This window comes from Nerophis ophidion, linkage group LG06 (genome assembly GCF_033978795.1).
Source record: "Nerophis ophidion isolate RoL-2023_Sa linkage group LG06, RoL_Noph_v1.0, whole genome shotgun sequence".
Lineage (NCBI taxonomy): Eukaryota > Metazoa > Chordata > Actinopteri > Syngnathiformes > Syngnathidae > Nerophis > Nerophis ophidion.
Window position 1 is genome coordinate 14,047,870 of NC_084616.1, and position 15,841 is coordinate 14,063,710.

At 41.5% G+C, this 15,841-nt stretch overlaps 1 protein-coding gene across 5 annotated transcripts in view; it reads left to right on the forward strand.

Moving 5' to 3' along the window:
* The window catches only part of LOC133554229 (regulator of G-protein signaling 17-like), an 84,690-nt gene that overhangs the window by 46,938 nt on the left and 21,911 nt on the right, over positions 1-15,841 (forward strand). Inside the window, exon 1 of one of the 5 annotated variants that reach the window (XM_061902714.1) lies at positions 5,826-5,957. The exons of the other annotated variants lie outside the window; for them this stretch is intronic. The gene's annotated coding sequence lies outside the window, so the exon portion shown is untranslated. Of the gene's footprint in view, positions 1-5,825; positions 5,958-15,841 lie in introns of those variants that run through there. 5 annotated transcript variants of the gene reach the window in all.

Genomic DNA, 15,841 nt, shown 5'->3' on the forward strand with positions numbered 1-15,841 from the left:
GACCACTAAATGGTAACACCCGAATACGTTTTTCAACTTGTTTAAGTCGGGGTCCACTGTTATTGTTTTGCTTCCCCTGTCATCCTACTAACCCCTTTCTCCCCAGAGAGGAGTTGTACAGTCTAATAGCGTGTGGGACACTTACATACTGCATATATAGAGGTGTGTGTGTTTATATGTATATATATATATATATATATATCTTGATTGGATTATCCAGAGAATAGTGCACGATACCGTGGTAGAGCGCAATAAAAAAAATTTTTAATAAAAATATCTCCTGATGATTGAGGGAACCCCTCATGAAACAGTTCTGTAGAGATGAAGTAGTCTTGTAATTTTTCCCACACATACATACATATATATATATTAGGGGTGTAACGGTACACAAAAATTTCGGCTCGGTACGTACCTCGGTTTAGAGGTCACGGTTCGGTTCTTTTCGGTACAGTAAGAAAACAACAAAATATACATTTTTGGGTTATTTATTTACCAAATTTGTAAACAATGTATTTGTCCTTTTAACATTGGGAACACTATAATAATTCTAACCACGTTAATCCACATTAAACTGCCTCAAGTTGTTACTTTGTTTAAATAAAATGACAAAACCGTTCTTCTACATATAAAAAGTGCAACATTAAACAGTTTCAAGTCAACTCATCATGCTTAATTTATTACAGCATTTGGAAAGCCTGTAGTTGACTTTTATTACACACACGCACACACACAGAAAAATGAGCTAACGTAACGCTAAAAGCTAATTAGCGTTCACTTCAACCCAGAATTAAGAGAGAGCTGAGCTGCAGTTTAAGTTTCTAGAAGGTCTACGGGCTCATAGTGATGTTAGTCGTAGTTGTGACTGGGAAGTATTTTTTATAATTTGGGGAGTGTAAGATGTCGGCTGCTCACCTGCTAAACACATATCTGCTCATCTCGACGCCGGAGCACTGACTCCATGCTTTCTGAATACGCACTGTGATTGGCTGTTACATTGCTCTGAGTACGCACTGCTGATTGGCTTTGTATGTAACCAATCAGATGGTTGTGTAGGCAGGACAATGCTAGGTGCTCACTTCTCAGACAGAGGCAGCTGCAGAGCAGCTTGTTAAGACTTTAGGTTACAAAGTTGTTCGATACACCCTCGATACCCCCGTACCGAAACGGTTCAATACAAATACACGTACCGTTACACCCCTAATATATATATATATATATATATATATATATATATATATATATATATATATATATATATATATATATATACTGTTGCTCTTTCATTCTAGACTTCTAGGGTGTTTTATTATCACATCACTCTAAATGTATAGACTATAAAGTTCACAAACATAAAAAGGGGTCCTAGAGGGCCAGGTCAATCTTTCCTTATCTCCAAACTAAAACCTGGGGAAATGCGTACAGTGTTCTGGGCTTCAGTACAGTGTTGATCTCCTGAAGACATGATTTTATTTCACAATTCCTTGAGAGAAAAAAAAAATGCCTCGTTAGGCTTTGTGTATGTCATGTGTGCCTTCCTTGGGTGAAGCCAGGTTTACAGCTATGGTGTTATTATGCTGTTTGTTATTTACGTATGTTTTGTCGCCGCTATTTAAAATAGTTTTGTCAGTATCTATGTCGATTAGTCGAAGCTAATAAGGTCGGTTTGTGGCGTTGAAGTATGATACACACACTGCTACGCTTTGAGTCGACGCGAGCCTATGAGAGCTTGTAATGAGGGGAAATAATTAGATAATCATGTGCTTAGCAACAGTTAGAAACAGCCTTCAGGAAAATAAAAATAAAAAAGTCCACAGATTTGGATATTTAGGAACTGTACTGACCTTCTCACTGTCCATTAGTCAATGTAAAGAAAGCTGATGTGTAGGGTGGTACGGTATACCGGTGCTAGTATAGCTGATGAATCAAAAACAGTACCATACTCTGTTTGAAAGTAAACACTGCTGGTTTTAGGAGCGGAGGAGCATGTTCGGCAGCGCACAATCACAGAGAACTTACACGCAGACACTGTGTAGACAGAAAAGGGACGCAGTTTGGCCTAAAAAGTAAAGATAAAGGTGAAGTTATAACACTGAAACGCCATCAGGAAGAGGTGCTTTAAGACATGGATAGCTAGCGGCTAATGTCCATCCGCAATCGGCAGTGTTTTAGCTACTTCTCAATCACCTAGTGTGTGTGTGACAATCGTTGGTACTTTAACTTTAACTTAACGTCAAAACAAAACAGTCCTAGTTACCTGAGATACTAAAATAAGGACTTGCAAAGTCAAATGAATGACTTACTGTAAGTAAGCGTTTGCAATAAGCGTTTGAAGAAAAAAAAAAAGCTAAAAGTGGGGCCACATGCTGACATATGCTCAACTCCAACCATCTTCTACCACTTGTCCCTTTTGGGGTCTCTGCTTAATCTATTACAGCATTTGGGAAGCTTGTAGTTGATTTTTGTTATGTAAATGTTATAGTTTTGTCAATATGTGTTAGCAGGGACCCTGCCATTCAAAACTAGGCTGCTCCATTACTAATGATTAATGTAACTATAGCTGAAAAAAATAGTACAATAGCAATAGGAGAGACTATTCATCCCTGAACACCATGGAGTTCATGTAGGCTTTATGATGCCTACTGAAACCCACTACTACCGACCACGCAGTCTGATAGTTTATACATCAATGATGAAATATTAACATTGCAGCACATGCCAATACGGCCTTTTTAGTTTACTAAATTGCAATTGTAAATTTCCTGTTGAAAACGTCGGTATGATGACGCGTGCGCGTGACATCTCGGGTTGTAGCGGACATTTTTTTTCAACCCGATCCAAGCTATAAGTCGTCTGTTTTAATCGCATAATTACACCGTATTCTGGACATCTGTGTTGCTGAATCTTTTGCAATTTGTTTAATTAATAATGGAGAAGTCAAAGAAGAAAGATGTAGGTGGGAAGCGCTGTATTGCAGCTGCCTTTAGCAACACAAACACAGCCGGTGTTTCCTTGTTTACATTCCCGAAGGTGAAGCTTTACTATGGAACAGAGCGGTCAAGCGAACATGGTTCCTGACCACATGTCAACCAGCAGGTTTCGGTGAGAAAATTGTGTTAATAAGTCGGCTCTTACTGTAGACGTGAGCGGAGCTTGCGGACTCTCTTGCCTCTTCCCACCGGAGTCACTGGCGGTCAACACACCCGTGGCTACACCCCTCCGACTTTCAGGTACGACCATATAATCTCACTAAAACACTAGTAAAACAATAACCAGATAAGGGATTTTCCAGAATTATCCTAGTAAATGTGTCTAATAACATCTGAATCGCTCCCACTTCCCTCGCCTTTTTTTTCTCTTTTTTTTCTTCTAGTCCTTCACTCTCACTATCCTCATCCACAAATCTTTCATCCTCGCTCAAATTAATGGGTTAATCGTCGCTTTCTCAGTCCGAATCGCTCTCGCTGCTGGTGGCCATGATTGTTAACAATGTTCAGATGTGAGGAGCTCCACAACCCGTGAAGTCACGGGCACATCGTCTGCTACTTCCGGTACAGGCAAGGCTTTTTTATTAGCGACCAAAAGTTGCGAACTTTATCATCGATGTTCTCTACTAAATCCTTTCAGCAAAAATACGGCAATATCGCGAAATGATCAAGTATGACACATAGAATGGACCTGCTATCCCCGTTTAAATAAGAACATCTCATTTCAGTAGGCCTTTAAAAGGTGCAGACGTTTACCCACACAATTATTGTCCTACTCCATCCTGCCTGCAGGTGGCACTCATCCAAACGTACAATGGCGGTGCTGTCGGCTTTTCCACTTTAGCGATCGAAAGGGAAAATTTGGCGGGGTCCTAAAGAAGTGAGCAGGGTTTCCCGCAGCGCTTTGATCATTTCGCGATATTGCCTGATTTTTGCTGAAAGGATTTAGTAGAGAACATCGGCGATAAAGTTCGCAACTTTTGGTCGCTAACAAAAAAGCCTTGCCTTTACTGGAAGTAGCAGACGATGTGCGCGTGACGTCACGGGTTGTGGAGCTCCTCACATCTGAACATTGTTTACAATCATAGCCAGCAGCAGCTAGAGCTATTCGGACCGAGAAAGCGACGATTTCCCCATTAATTTGAGCGTGGATGAGGAAATTTAGAGTGAAGGACTAGTAAAAAAGGCAATTTCAGTGGGAGCAATTCAGATGTTATCAGACACATTTACTAGGATAATTCTGGAAAATCCCTTATCTCAGGGGTCAGGAACCTTTTTGGCTGAGAGAGCCAAGAAGCTAAATATTTTAAAATGTATTTCCGTAAGAGCCATATAATATTTTTTTAACACTGAACACAACTCAACACGTGCATTTTTAAGTAAGACCAACATTTCTAGAGTATAATAGGTATCTTATTCTTTGTAATAACATTATTATTCTGAAGCTAACTGTGGAGGGGGGCGTGGCCTGCGGGCGTTCAGTGAAGCGGGGTGTTGCCAGGATCGGCCTTGACATCAGCGACAGGTGCGTAGCTTGCCCACCTGGACCTTATCTAATCACCTGTCGCTCTGTTATAAGCAGCAGCCAGGAGGAGAGACGGGGTTGGAGCTGGAGCCAGAGCGCCAGCGAGAACGAAAGAGAAAAAGACAATTGCTGGAAAGAAACTGAGAGACTTATTGAAAAATTTTAAAATACTGTAGCCCTGAAACAGGCTCTCATGTCGGTGCTTGGTGGTCTGAAGAACATCCAGGAGTGCAAGCCCCACACTAACCAATAATAAAAAAATAACTTCTTACCATTAACGCAACTTCTTGAACAGGCGCGGTAGAAAACGGATGAATGGATTAAAAATGCATGAGGATGTTTTATATTTTGAACGTTATTTTTAACACTGTGATTACAAGTGGAATTATTCATTACTTATCGTGTCAAGCAATGTCAGCTCAGATTTATCCGAGAGCCAGATGGAGTCATCAAAAGAGCCGCATCCGGCTCGCGAGCCATAGGTTCCCCACCCCTGCCTTATCTGCTTATTGTGTTGCTAGTGTTTTAGTGAGATTAAATAGTACCTGAAAGTCGGAGGGGTGTGGCCACGGGTGTGTTGACCCAGTGTCTCTGAAGGGAAGTCACGCAGTTGCAGCAGGACGGAAGCTATGCTGATGTCTCCGGTAAGAGCCGACTTATTACCACAATTTTCTCTTCGAAAACTGCCAGTTGACATGTGGTCGGGGCCCATGTTCGCTTGACCGCTCTGATCCATAGTAAAGCTTCACCTTCGGGAATTTTAAACAAGGAAACACCGGCTAAAGGCTAAAAGCTTCCCACCTACATCTTTCTTCTTTGACGTCTCCATTATTAATTGAACAAATTGCCAAAGATTCAGCAACACAGATGTCCAGAATACTGTGTAATTATGCGATTAAAGCAGACTACTTATAGCTTGGATCGGGCTGGAAAATGATGTCCGCTAGAACCCGAGACGTCAAACGTTTTCAACACGACACTTCGCGGGAAATTTAAAATTGCAATTTAGTAAACTAAAAAGGCCGTATTGGCATGTGTTGCAATGTTAATATTTCATCATTGATATATAAACTATCAGACTGCGTGGTCGGTAGTAGTGGCTTTCAGTAGGCCTTTAACTTCCTGGAGCCTTCAGAGCGTCTAAAGTTTCTTAGGGTCCCACCTCCGAAGGACGGAAAGAATGTTAAGTTTATTGTTCGGTAGCCAGCACACGGTGTCGGGGAGTCAACGCCAAGTCTGATTCATCAAGTTTCACAGCGAAACTAAGAAGTGTCACAATCAACACCCCCCCCCCCCCCCTCTTACTTCCTGTCTGCCAATGAGCGCCTCTCTTCCTCCTAACCCAAAGCATGTTGACTGATGGGGTCTTTGTAGCTCGGAGACAACGGCGAAGGGGAGCCGCGCCTTCGTTTTGCCTCCAGCGTCCACGTTGACTGGTCTTCTCTGTGGTGAGCGCTCATGTTTCCAGTGCTGCTCTTCAAAGTCGGGACTTTGGGCTTAAGGCTAGGTCGGTTTTGTCGCAAGACTTAGGTTCTTCCCTCGTTGGCTAAGGTTTACGCAACGGATGACGTTCTAAAATGTCGCCGTGCGTCTTAATTCTTCATATTTGTCCACTTTCTCTGGTGAGATTGTCTTATTGCTCGTGTTCATGCTTTAAAAGTAGAGATGTCCGATAATGGCTTTTTTGCCGATATTGTCCAACTCTTAGTTACCGATACCGATATATACAGTCGTGGAATTAACACATTATTGTGCCTTATTTTGTTGTGATGCCCCGCTGGGTGCTGTCAGGTTCAAACATCGATGACATTATTAAACCAGACAAGAAGCAAGGAAATAAAACAAAGACAGATTTCAATTTTGCTCAATTTGAGGAGAAACGTGTGGATTGTTTTCACTGCTGGACTCTAGAAAGATGTCCTAAAATGAATTGACTCACTGGAATATAAAGACAATATAACATACATCCATAAACGTGGACGCATATGCACAATATCTGTACAATTATCTATTTATTTATATCTGCACCTTATTGCTCTTTTGTCCTGCACTACCATGAGCTAATGCAACGAAATGTCGTTCTTATCTGGACTGCAATGTTCAAATTTGAATGATAATAAAAATGAAGTCTAGTCTACCTGTTAGCATCTTAGCTTTGTCAGTCAATATAAAAAAGACTGGCAAAAGGACGGATCGATCCATAAATTGGGTGTATCGATACCAAGGGTAGTGTCAGTATATGATCATTACTAGAGTGATTACATCGATATTTTTATTTTCTCAACAATATCAGGGGCGTCAAACTCAAATACAGGGTGAGCCAAAATTTAAAACTGAACAAAGCCGCGGGCCAAAGTTGAGCAAATTAACCTTTTAATAGGGACCCAAAGAAGTTTTGCATTGAATATTGAACAAGCAAGGCTTATATAACTTTATAGTGACATGCAAAATCGAGTTTAAAATAATAATAATAATAATGATTTCAAAAAATAACAATGGCATGTCAAATAAAATTTGAATAAAAATTGAATGCCTCTTTTCTATTTGCAGCCTTCTGAGGTAAATATCAACATATATTGTAGCGTCCCGGATGAGTTAGTGCTGCAAGGCGTTCTGGGTATTCTGTTGTGTTTATGTTGTGTTACGGTGCGGATGTTCTCCCGAAATGTGTTTATCATTCTTGTTTGGTGCGGGTTCCCAGTGTGGCGCATATTTGTAACAGTGTTAAAGTTGTTCATATGGCCACCCTCAGTGTGACCTGTATGGATGTTGATCAAGTATGCCTTGCATTCACTTATGTGTGTGTAAAAGCCCCATATATTATGCGACAATAAACGCTGTTTGTATGGAGGAAAAGCGAACATGACGACGGGTTGTAGAGGACGCTAAAGGCAGTGCCTTTAAGGCACGACCCCAATATTGTTGTCCGAGTGGAAATTGGGGAAATTTGGGAGAATGGTTGCCCCGGGAGATTTTCGGGAGCGGCACTGAACTTCGGGAGTCTCCCAGAAAAATCGGGAGGGTTGGCAAGTGCGAAAAATGGCGGCGTTACAGCGGCATTCCCGCTGTATAATACCGGCGAGCCAGCTGTAATGTTAATTTGGTATTACCTCAAGGGGCCAAATGAAATTACACGCTGGGCCAAATTTGGCCCGCGGGCCATAGTTTGACACCACGATATAAGACGTTTTTGTTAATGTTTACAAACTGGAGGTATAATTCCTTGGCCCAAGAGGACTTTGACAGCAAAAACCAAAGGATGGAAAGGAACAGCAGATAGTCCTCATGGACTATCAGACCTGTTTGGAGCCATCCATGATCGAGTCTTCTATCGTCCGCTCTATGTATAAGTTCTATATTATTGATTATTTCGATAAAATTTCTTAGGCAAATTAATATGTTGGTGGTTTTCGACCTGGAGCTTTGTTTCCTACCAGTTATCCAGTTGATGTCTTTTTCTAGTGATATGTCCCAGGTCCCAGCTGCCTCTTTCTAATCGCTTTTGCCCGTGCCAACACCCCCATGATATGCGGAGTGTTTTTCCGAATAATTTTTCCAATTTTCTCAACGATAAAAGATGTTTTTGTTAGTGTTTGCAAACATGGGGTATAATTCCTTGGCCCTAGAGGACTTAGAGACCAAAAACCAATGGATGGATAGGAACAGCAAATTGTCCTCATGGAGTATCAGGCCTGTTTGGAGCCATCCATGATCGAGTTTTCTATCGTCTGCTCTATGTATAAGTTCTATATTATTGATTCTTCCTATAAAATTTCTTAGTCAATTGATATGTTGGTGGTTGTCGACCTGGAGCTTTGTTTCCTACTAATTTTCCTGTTGACGTCTTTTTCTAGTGATATGTCCCAGGTCCCAGCTGCCTCTTTCGAATCGTTTTTGCCCGTGCCAACACCCCTATGATATGCGGAGTGTTTTTCCGAATAATTTTTCCAATTTTCTCAACGATAAAAGATGTTTTTGTTAGTGTTTGCAAACTTGGGGTATAATTCCTTGGCCCTAGAGGATTTAGAGACCAAAAACCAAAGGAAGGAAAGGAACAGCAGATAGTCCTCATGGACTATCAGGCCTGTTTGGAGTGATCGAGTCTTCTATCGTCTGCTCTACGTATAAGTTCTATATTATTGATTCTTCCGATAAAAGTTGTTAGTCAATTGATATGTTGGTGGTTGTCGACCTGGAGCTTTGTTTCCTACTAATTTTCCTGTTGACGTCTTTTTCTAGTAATATGTCCCAGGTCCCAGCTGCCTCTTTCGAATCGTTTTTGCCCGTGCCAACACCCTCATGATATGCGGAGTGTTTTTCCGAATAATTTCTCAAATTTTCTCAGCTGTTGATCATTCAAAGTCCCGGCATTCACAGCCGTAAAGCACATTTTGGGGACTCTGGAGTTTGGTTTCTATTTTGACAAGAGACTCATTCTACTGAAGCTGTCTTTTGGACCAGGTGTTTAAATCGATCCACTTGGTTCATTTTCTTGTTGTTGCAAGTGATGGATGTGGTTTCTTGGAAACTACCGTGCATTCGGTTTTGTTGATGCGTAGTGCCAGTCCGTTTACTTCACCGCGGACTACTACTGTGTTCAGTAGCTCGTCTTCAGAGTCTGGCACTGGCACATACGCATTAACGTGAATTCCTCCAACTTTTATTCCATCTTGAGGATTGATGTTGCGTAAAGGTTGAAATAGTACACAACCTTGTTAAAGAACCCTTTGAATGGCTTTGAATTGACTGCATTCACCATCTGTACGGATTGCTGCTAGTAGGGTGGTACGGTATACCGGTACTAGTATACTATCGTGGTACTAATGAATCAAAACCGGTACTGTACTCTGTTTGAAAGTCATGACATTGCTGGTTTTACGAGCGGAGGAGCATGTTCGGCAGTGCACAATCACAGAGTACTTACAAGCAGACAGTGTTTACACGGAAAAAGGGACGCGTTTTGGCGTAAAACGTAAAGATAAAGGTGAAGTTATAACACTGAAAAGCCCTCAGGAAGAGGTGTTTTAAGACATGGATAGTTAGCGGCTAATGTCCATCCGCAATCGACAGTGTTTTAGCTACTTCTAAATCACTAATCCTCGACTCCATGGTGAGTAATAAAGTACGTTTCTTACAAGTATCATCCCTGCAGGACGGGTTATAGCTAAACATGCTTCACTACACACCGTAGGAGGATACACCCTACTCAGTGGTCTAGTGGTTAGAGCAGGGGTGTCAAACTCAAATACAGAGTGGGCCAAAATTTAAAACTGAACGAAGCCGCGGGCCGAGGTTGAACAAATTAATCCTTTAATAGGGACCCAAACAAGTTTTGCATTAAATATTGACCAGACAAGTCTTATATAACTTTATAGTGACATGCAAAATCGAGTTTTAAGTAATAATACTTAAAAAATGTCAATGGCGTATCAAATAAAATAAAAATACAAATTGAATGCCTCTTTTCGGCGGCGGGTTTGAGTTGGGGCGGGGTTTGGTGGTAGCGGGGGTGTATATTGTAGCGTCCCTGAAGAGTTAGTGATGCAAGGGGTTCTGGGAATTTGTTCGGTTGTGTTTATGTTGTGTTACGGTGCGGATGTTCTGCCGAAATGTGTTTGTCATTCTTGTTTGCTGTGGGTTCACAGTGTGGCGTATATTTGTAACAGTGTTAAAGTTGTGTATACGGCCACCCTCAGTGTGACCTGTATGGCTGTTGACCAAGTATTCTTTGCATACACTTGTGTGTGTATGAGCCGCATATATTATGTGAGTGGACCGGTACGCTGTTTGTATGGAGGAAAAGCGGACGTGGCGACATGTAGAGAACGCCAAAAGCAGTGCTTTTACGGCCTACCCCCAATATTATTGTCCGGGTGGAAATTCGGGAGGGGCACGGAACTTCGGGAGTCCCCCGGGAAAATCGGGAGGGTTGACAAGTATGAGTATTAGTGGTCAATCAATCAATCAATGTCTATTTATATAGCCCTGAATCACAAATGTCTCAAAGGACTGTACAAAACATTACGACTACGACATCCTCGGAAGAACCCACATAAGGGCAAGGAAAACTCACACCCAGTGGGCAGGGAGAATTCACACCCAGTGGGACGCCAGTGACAATGATGACTATGAGAAACCTTAGAGAGGACCTCAAATGTGGGCAACCCCCCTAGGGGACCGAAAGCAATGGATGTCGAGCGGGTCTAACATGATACTGTGAAAGTTCAATCCATAGTGGCTCCAACACAGCCGCGAGAGTTCAGTCCAAAGCGGATCCAAGACAGCAGCGAGAGTCCCGTCCACAGGAAACCATCCCAAGCGGAGGCGGATTAGCAGCGTAGAGATGTCCCCAACCGATACACAGGCGAGCGGTCCATCCTGGGTCCCGACGAGCGGTGAATGCGGTGTTACAGCGGCGGGCTAGCTCTAAAGTTAATTTGATATTGCCTCAAGAGGCCAAATGAAATTACACGGCGGGCCAGAGTTTGACACCCATGGGTTAGAGCAGGGGTGCCCATTACGTCGATCGCGGGGGGGTGTCAGTCGATCTCCAGCCAGGCTTTTAAAAAAAATAGACCTAAAAATTAGTGATCATCAATCTTCACCAAGACGTCACTTAAATGACATTCACGGTACCGGCGGGTCTTGTGAGATGACGCTGGCTGCTGCAAGATCATTATTATTAAAAATGACCGAGAGGAAGGCGAGAAACACTTTTTACTTCAACAGACTCTCGCGCCGTACCTTCCGTCAAAACTCTAAAGGCCGACTGCACATTTCCTATCTTCACAATAAAAGCCCTACTTCATGCTGCCTGCGCTAACTAAATACAGAGTCTCGGAAAACTGGCGTGCACAAGCGATCCCTCAGAAAGCTGGCGTGCACATCACTTGTGCACGCCAGCTTTCCGAGACTCTTATTTTGTTAGCGCAGGCAGCATGAAGCAGGGCTTTTATTGTGAAGATAGGAAATGTGCAGTCGGCCTTTAGAGTTTTGACGGAAGGGACGGCGCGAAAGTCTGTTGAAATAAAAAGTGTTTCTCGCCTTCCTCGCTGTCATTTTTTCATAATAATGAACTGGCAGCAGCCAGCGTCATCTCACAAGACCCTCGGGTGCCGTGAATGTCAATCAAGCAAGCTACGGAATTTGCCGCCAATGTTTTTCTTGTAAAGTGTATGGAAGCTGGATGAATTATATGCCAAAAACCAACCACTTTCATGTGGTATTGTACAGAAAGGACAACTTTTTTTCTCCTCCATTTGAAAATGTGGGCGTTACCATCATTACTGTCTGATTCCAATCAATGCAAGTCATCAGAATCAGGTAATACACCAACTTATATTCTTGTCTTCGTGAAAGAAAGACATCTCTATGTGTTACACATGCTTGTATTATCATTAAACACATTTAACTTGTTTACAAAAATGTCTCTTTCATAAATAAATAAATATAAATGATATATATAAATGAGGTAGATCCCCTCGAGTTGGTCAATTGAAAAGTAGCTCGCCTGCAGAAAAAGTGTGGGCACCCCTGGGTTAGAGCGTCCGCCCTGAGATCGGTCGGTTGTGAGTTCAAACCCCGGCCGAGTCATACCAAGGACTATAAAAATGGGACCCTTTACCTCCCTGCTTGGCACTCCACATCAAGGGTTGGAATTGGGGGTTAAATCACCAAAAGATGATTCCCGGGCGCGGCCATTGCTGCTGCCCACTGCTCCCCTTACCTTGTACGGTACACCAGTAATAGTAAAGTATCGCGGTCCTAATGAATCAAAAACGGTACTATACTCTGTTTGAAATGTACCGGTTCGCCTCATTTATTTTTTAACGGGCACGACGGCGCATTTTTTGCGAGCAGAGTAGCATGTTCGGCAGCGCCCGCACACAGAGTACTTACAAGCAGACACAGTGTGTAGACAGAAAAGGGAGATTGGACGCATTTTGGCTTAAAAACTAACAAAAAAGGTAAAGCTATAACACTGAAACACCCACAGGAAGAGGCGCTTTAAGACATGGCAGTGTTTTAGCTTTTCTAAATCACGTAATCCTCGCCTCCATGGCGACAAAGTAAGTCTCTTACAGGTATCATCCCTGCGGGACAAGGAATAGCTAAACACTACTGACGTCGCAATGTAAATAAACGCCGTGGGTGGATCTATACCTGACATCCACTGTAATGATACCAAGTACATTGATCACATCAATATTTTTTGTCGTCACAAAATCTTTTTTCTATTAAATTAATATTATATTTATAAACTCAGGAAATACGTCCCTGGACACATGAGGACTTAAAATATGACCATTGTATGATCCTGTAACTACTACATGTGTGGTATCATCCAAAACTAATGTAAAGTATCCAAACAGAATAATAATAATACATTTTATTTGTAAAAAAACACTTTACATTGAGCAAACAACCTCAAAGGGCTACAGTGTATTTAAAAAAAAAAAAGAAAAATGATAAGAAAAATAAATAAAATATGAAAACTAGAACAGCCTAATAGCTAGAATTAGTATGCATATAACAATAGAAGTGATTATTACATTTGAACAAAAGTGTAAATAGAACATGTTGAAACAGAAAATAAACATATATTAACAGTAAATGAAAAAGTAGATTAAAAATCATTTTTTACTGCTTGTCCCTCATAATTTTGACAAGATAAATGACATAATATGTTACTGCATAGGTCAGCAGACTAATTAGGAGTCTTTGTTTACTTACTAAGTTGTCTAGTATGTTCACTATTTTATTTAAAGACAAAATTGCAAAAAGAAACATGTTTATTGTACTCTAAGATTTTTTTTCCTTAAAAATAAAGCCAAAAATGCTATTTTTTTGTTGTCCTCTTTATTTAGAAAAGTATTGAAATACACGATACCGTTTGGTTTAGTTAAAGTTAAAGTACAAATGATTGTCACACACACACTAGAGGTGAGGGGAGCAGTGAGCAGCAGCGGTGCCGCACCCGGGAATCATTTTTGCTGATTTGTTATTCTCTACCGTTGACTTTGCTTTGACCAAACAACTGTATGTAATAAAAGAGAATAAGGAAATAGTTTAAATATTGATTTGATATTGTTGAATTGTCAATAGCATTCACCATAAGGTTGTGAGTTCAAACCCCGGCAGAGTCATACCAAAGACTATAAAAAAATGGGACCCATTGCCTCCCTGCTTGGCACTCAGCATCAAGGGTTGGAATTGGGGATTAAATCACCAAAAATGATTCCCGGGCGCGGCCGCCACTGCTGCTCACTGCTCCCTTCACCTCCCAGGGGGTGATCAAGGGTGATGTGTTCAATGCAGAGAATAATTTTGTCACACCTCGTGTGTGTGTGAGACAATCATTGGTACTTTAAATACATTGAACAATGTAGTTAACACATGTGATCGGTATTGGTATCGGTCGATCTCCACCGTCGTCGATCGGTATTGGCAGCGTAAAACCTTGATCGAAAACATCCCTCCTTGACTGGACACTGACCCTCCTTACTAGTCGCCACCTTGGAAGGGACCACCAAAATGTGACGGCATCATTTTGATAAGTTCATGCAAACCAGGAAAAAAGCTGGGATGCCATTTTTGGACATCTAAATGTTGTTTATTGCCATTAAAAAGGAGAGAAGAAGTGAGTAATTGGTCATTTACACTAAGTGTATAATAAAGTATATTATTTGTACACAGTATACCATTTAAAGCAGACCTGTTTTTTTAGACCTTTAACATCAAAACTGTCGCCGGCATTATTATGTGCAGTGCTGTTTTTGAATGACCGTAAGTCTTGAACTATAGAAAGTATTTCAATAGTCAAAATCTGCGCTTTTGGGGGTTATAGGAGTTATTACGGTAATCTACGTCACAGAGTGGGCGGGGTTTGTTTTCAGAGCAGCCAGCCCGAAACGTGTCAGGAACTGATGTGGAAGCAGATTTTTACGTGATAAAATATCATATTGTTAGTGTTTATTACATTTGGCCTTCATATTTTGCTGTTTTTTTTTTCACTTTATTGTTGTGTTTTGCTTGATTGTAAAAGATACACAACTATCGAGGAGCTGGTCTGAGAAGTAAAAGAGGAGCGACACTCATACAAACCCCGTTTCTATATGAGTTGGGAAATTGTTTGATGTAACTATTAACAGAATACAATTATTTGCAAATCATTTTCACACCATATTCAGTTGAATATGCTACAAAGACAACATATTTGATGTTCAAACTGATAAACATTTTTTTTTGCAAATAATAACTTAGAATTTCATGGCTGCAACACGCGCCAAAGTAGATGGGAAAGGGCATGTTCACCACTGTGTGACATCACCTTTTCTTTTAACAACATTCAATAAACGTTTGGGAACTTAGGGAACTAATTGTTGAAGCTTTGAAAGTGGAATTTTTTCCCATTCTTGTTTTATATAGAGCTTCAGTCCTTCAACAGTCCGGGGTCTCCGCTGTTGTATTTTACGCTTCATAATGCGCCACACATTTTACATGGGAGACAGGTCTGGACTGCAGGCGGGCCAGGAAAGTACCCGCACTCTTTTTTCACGAAGCCACGCTGTTGTAACACAAAACTGAATGTGGCTTGGCATTGTCTTGCTGAAATAAGCAGGGGCGTCCATGAAAAATACGGCGCTTAGATGGCAGCATATGTTGTTCCAAAACCTTTATTTACCTTTCAGCATTAATGGTGCCTTCACAGATGTTTAAGTTACCCATGGTTTGGGCACTAATGCACCTCCATACCATCACACATGCTGGCTTTTGAACATTGCGTCGAAAACAGTCTGGATGGTTCGCTAACCCTTTGGTCCGGATGACACGATGTCGAATATTTCCAAAAACAATTTGAAATGTGGACTCGTCTGTCCACAGAACACTTTTCCACTTTGCATTAGTCCATCTTAGATGATCTCAGGCCCAGAGAAGCCGGCGGCGTTTCTGGATGTTGTTGATAAATGGCTTTCGCTTTGCCTAGTAAAGCTTTAACTTGCACTTATTGATGTAGCGACGAACTGTATTTAGTGACAGCGGTTTTCTGAAGTGTTCCTGAGCCCATGTGGTGATATCCTTTAGAGATTGATGTCGGTTTTAGATACAGTGCTGCCTGAGGGATCAAAGGTCACGATCATTCAATGTTGGTTTCCGGCCATGCCGCTTACGTGGAGTGATTTCTCCAGATTCTCTGAACCTTTTGATGATATTATGGACCGTAGATGTTGAAATCCCTAAATTTCTTGCAATTGCACTTTGAGAAACGTTGTTCTTAAACTGTTTGACTATTTTCTCACGCAGTTGTGGACAAAGGGGTGTACCTCGCCCC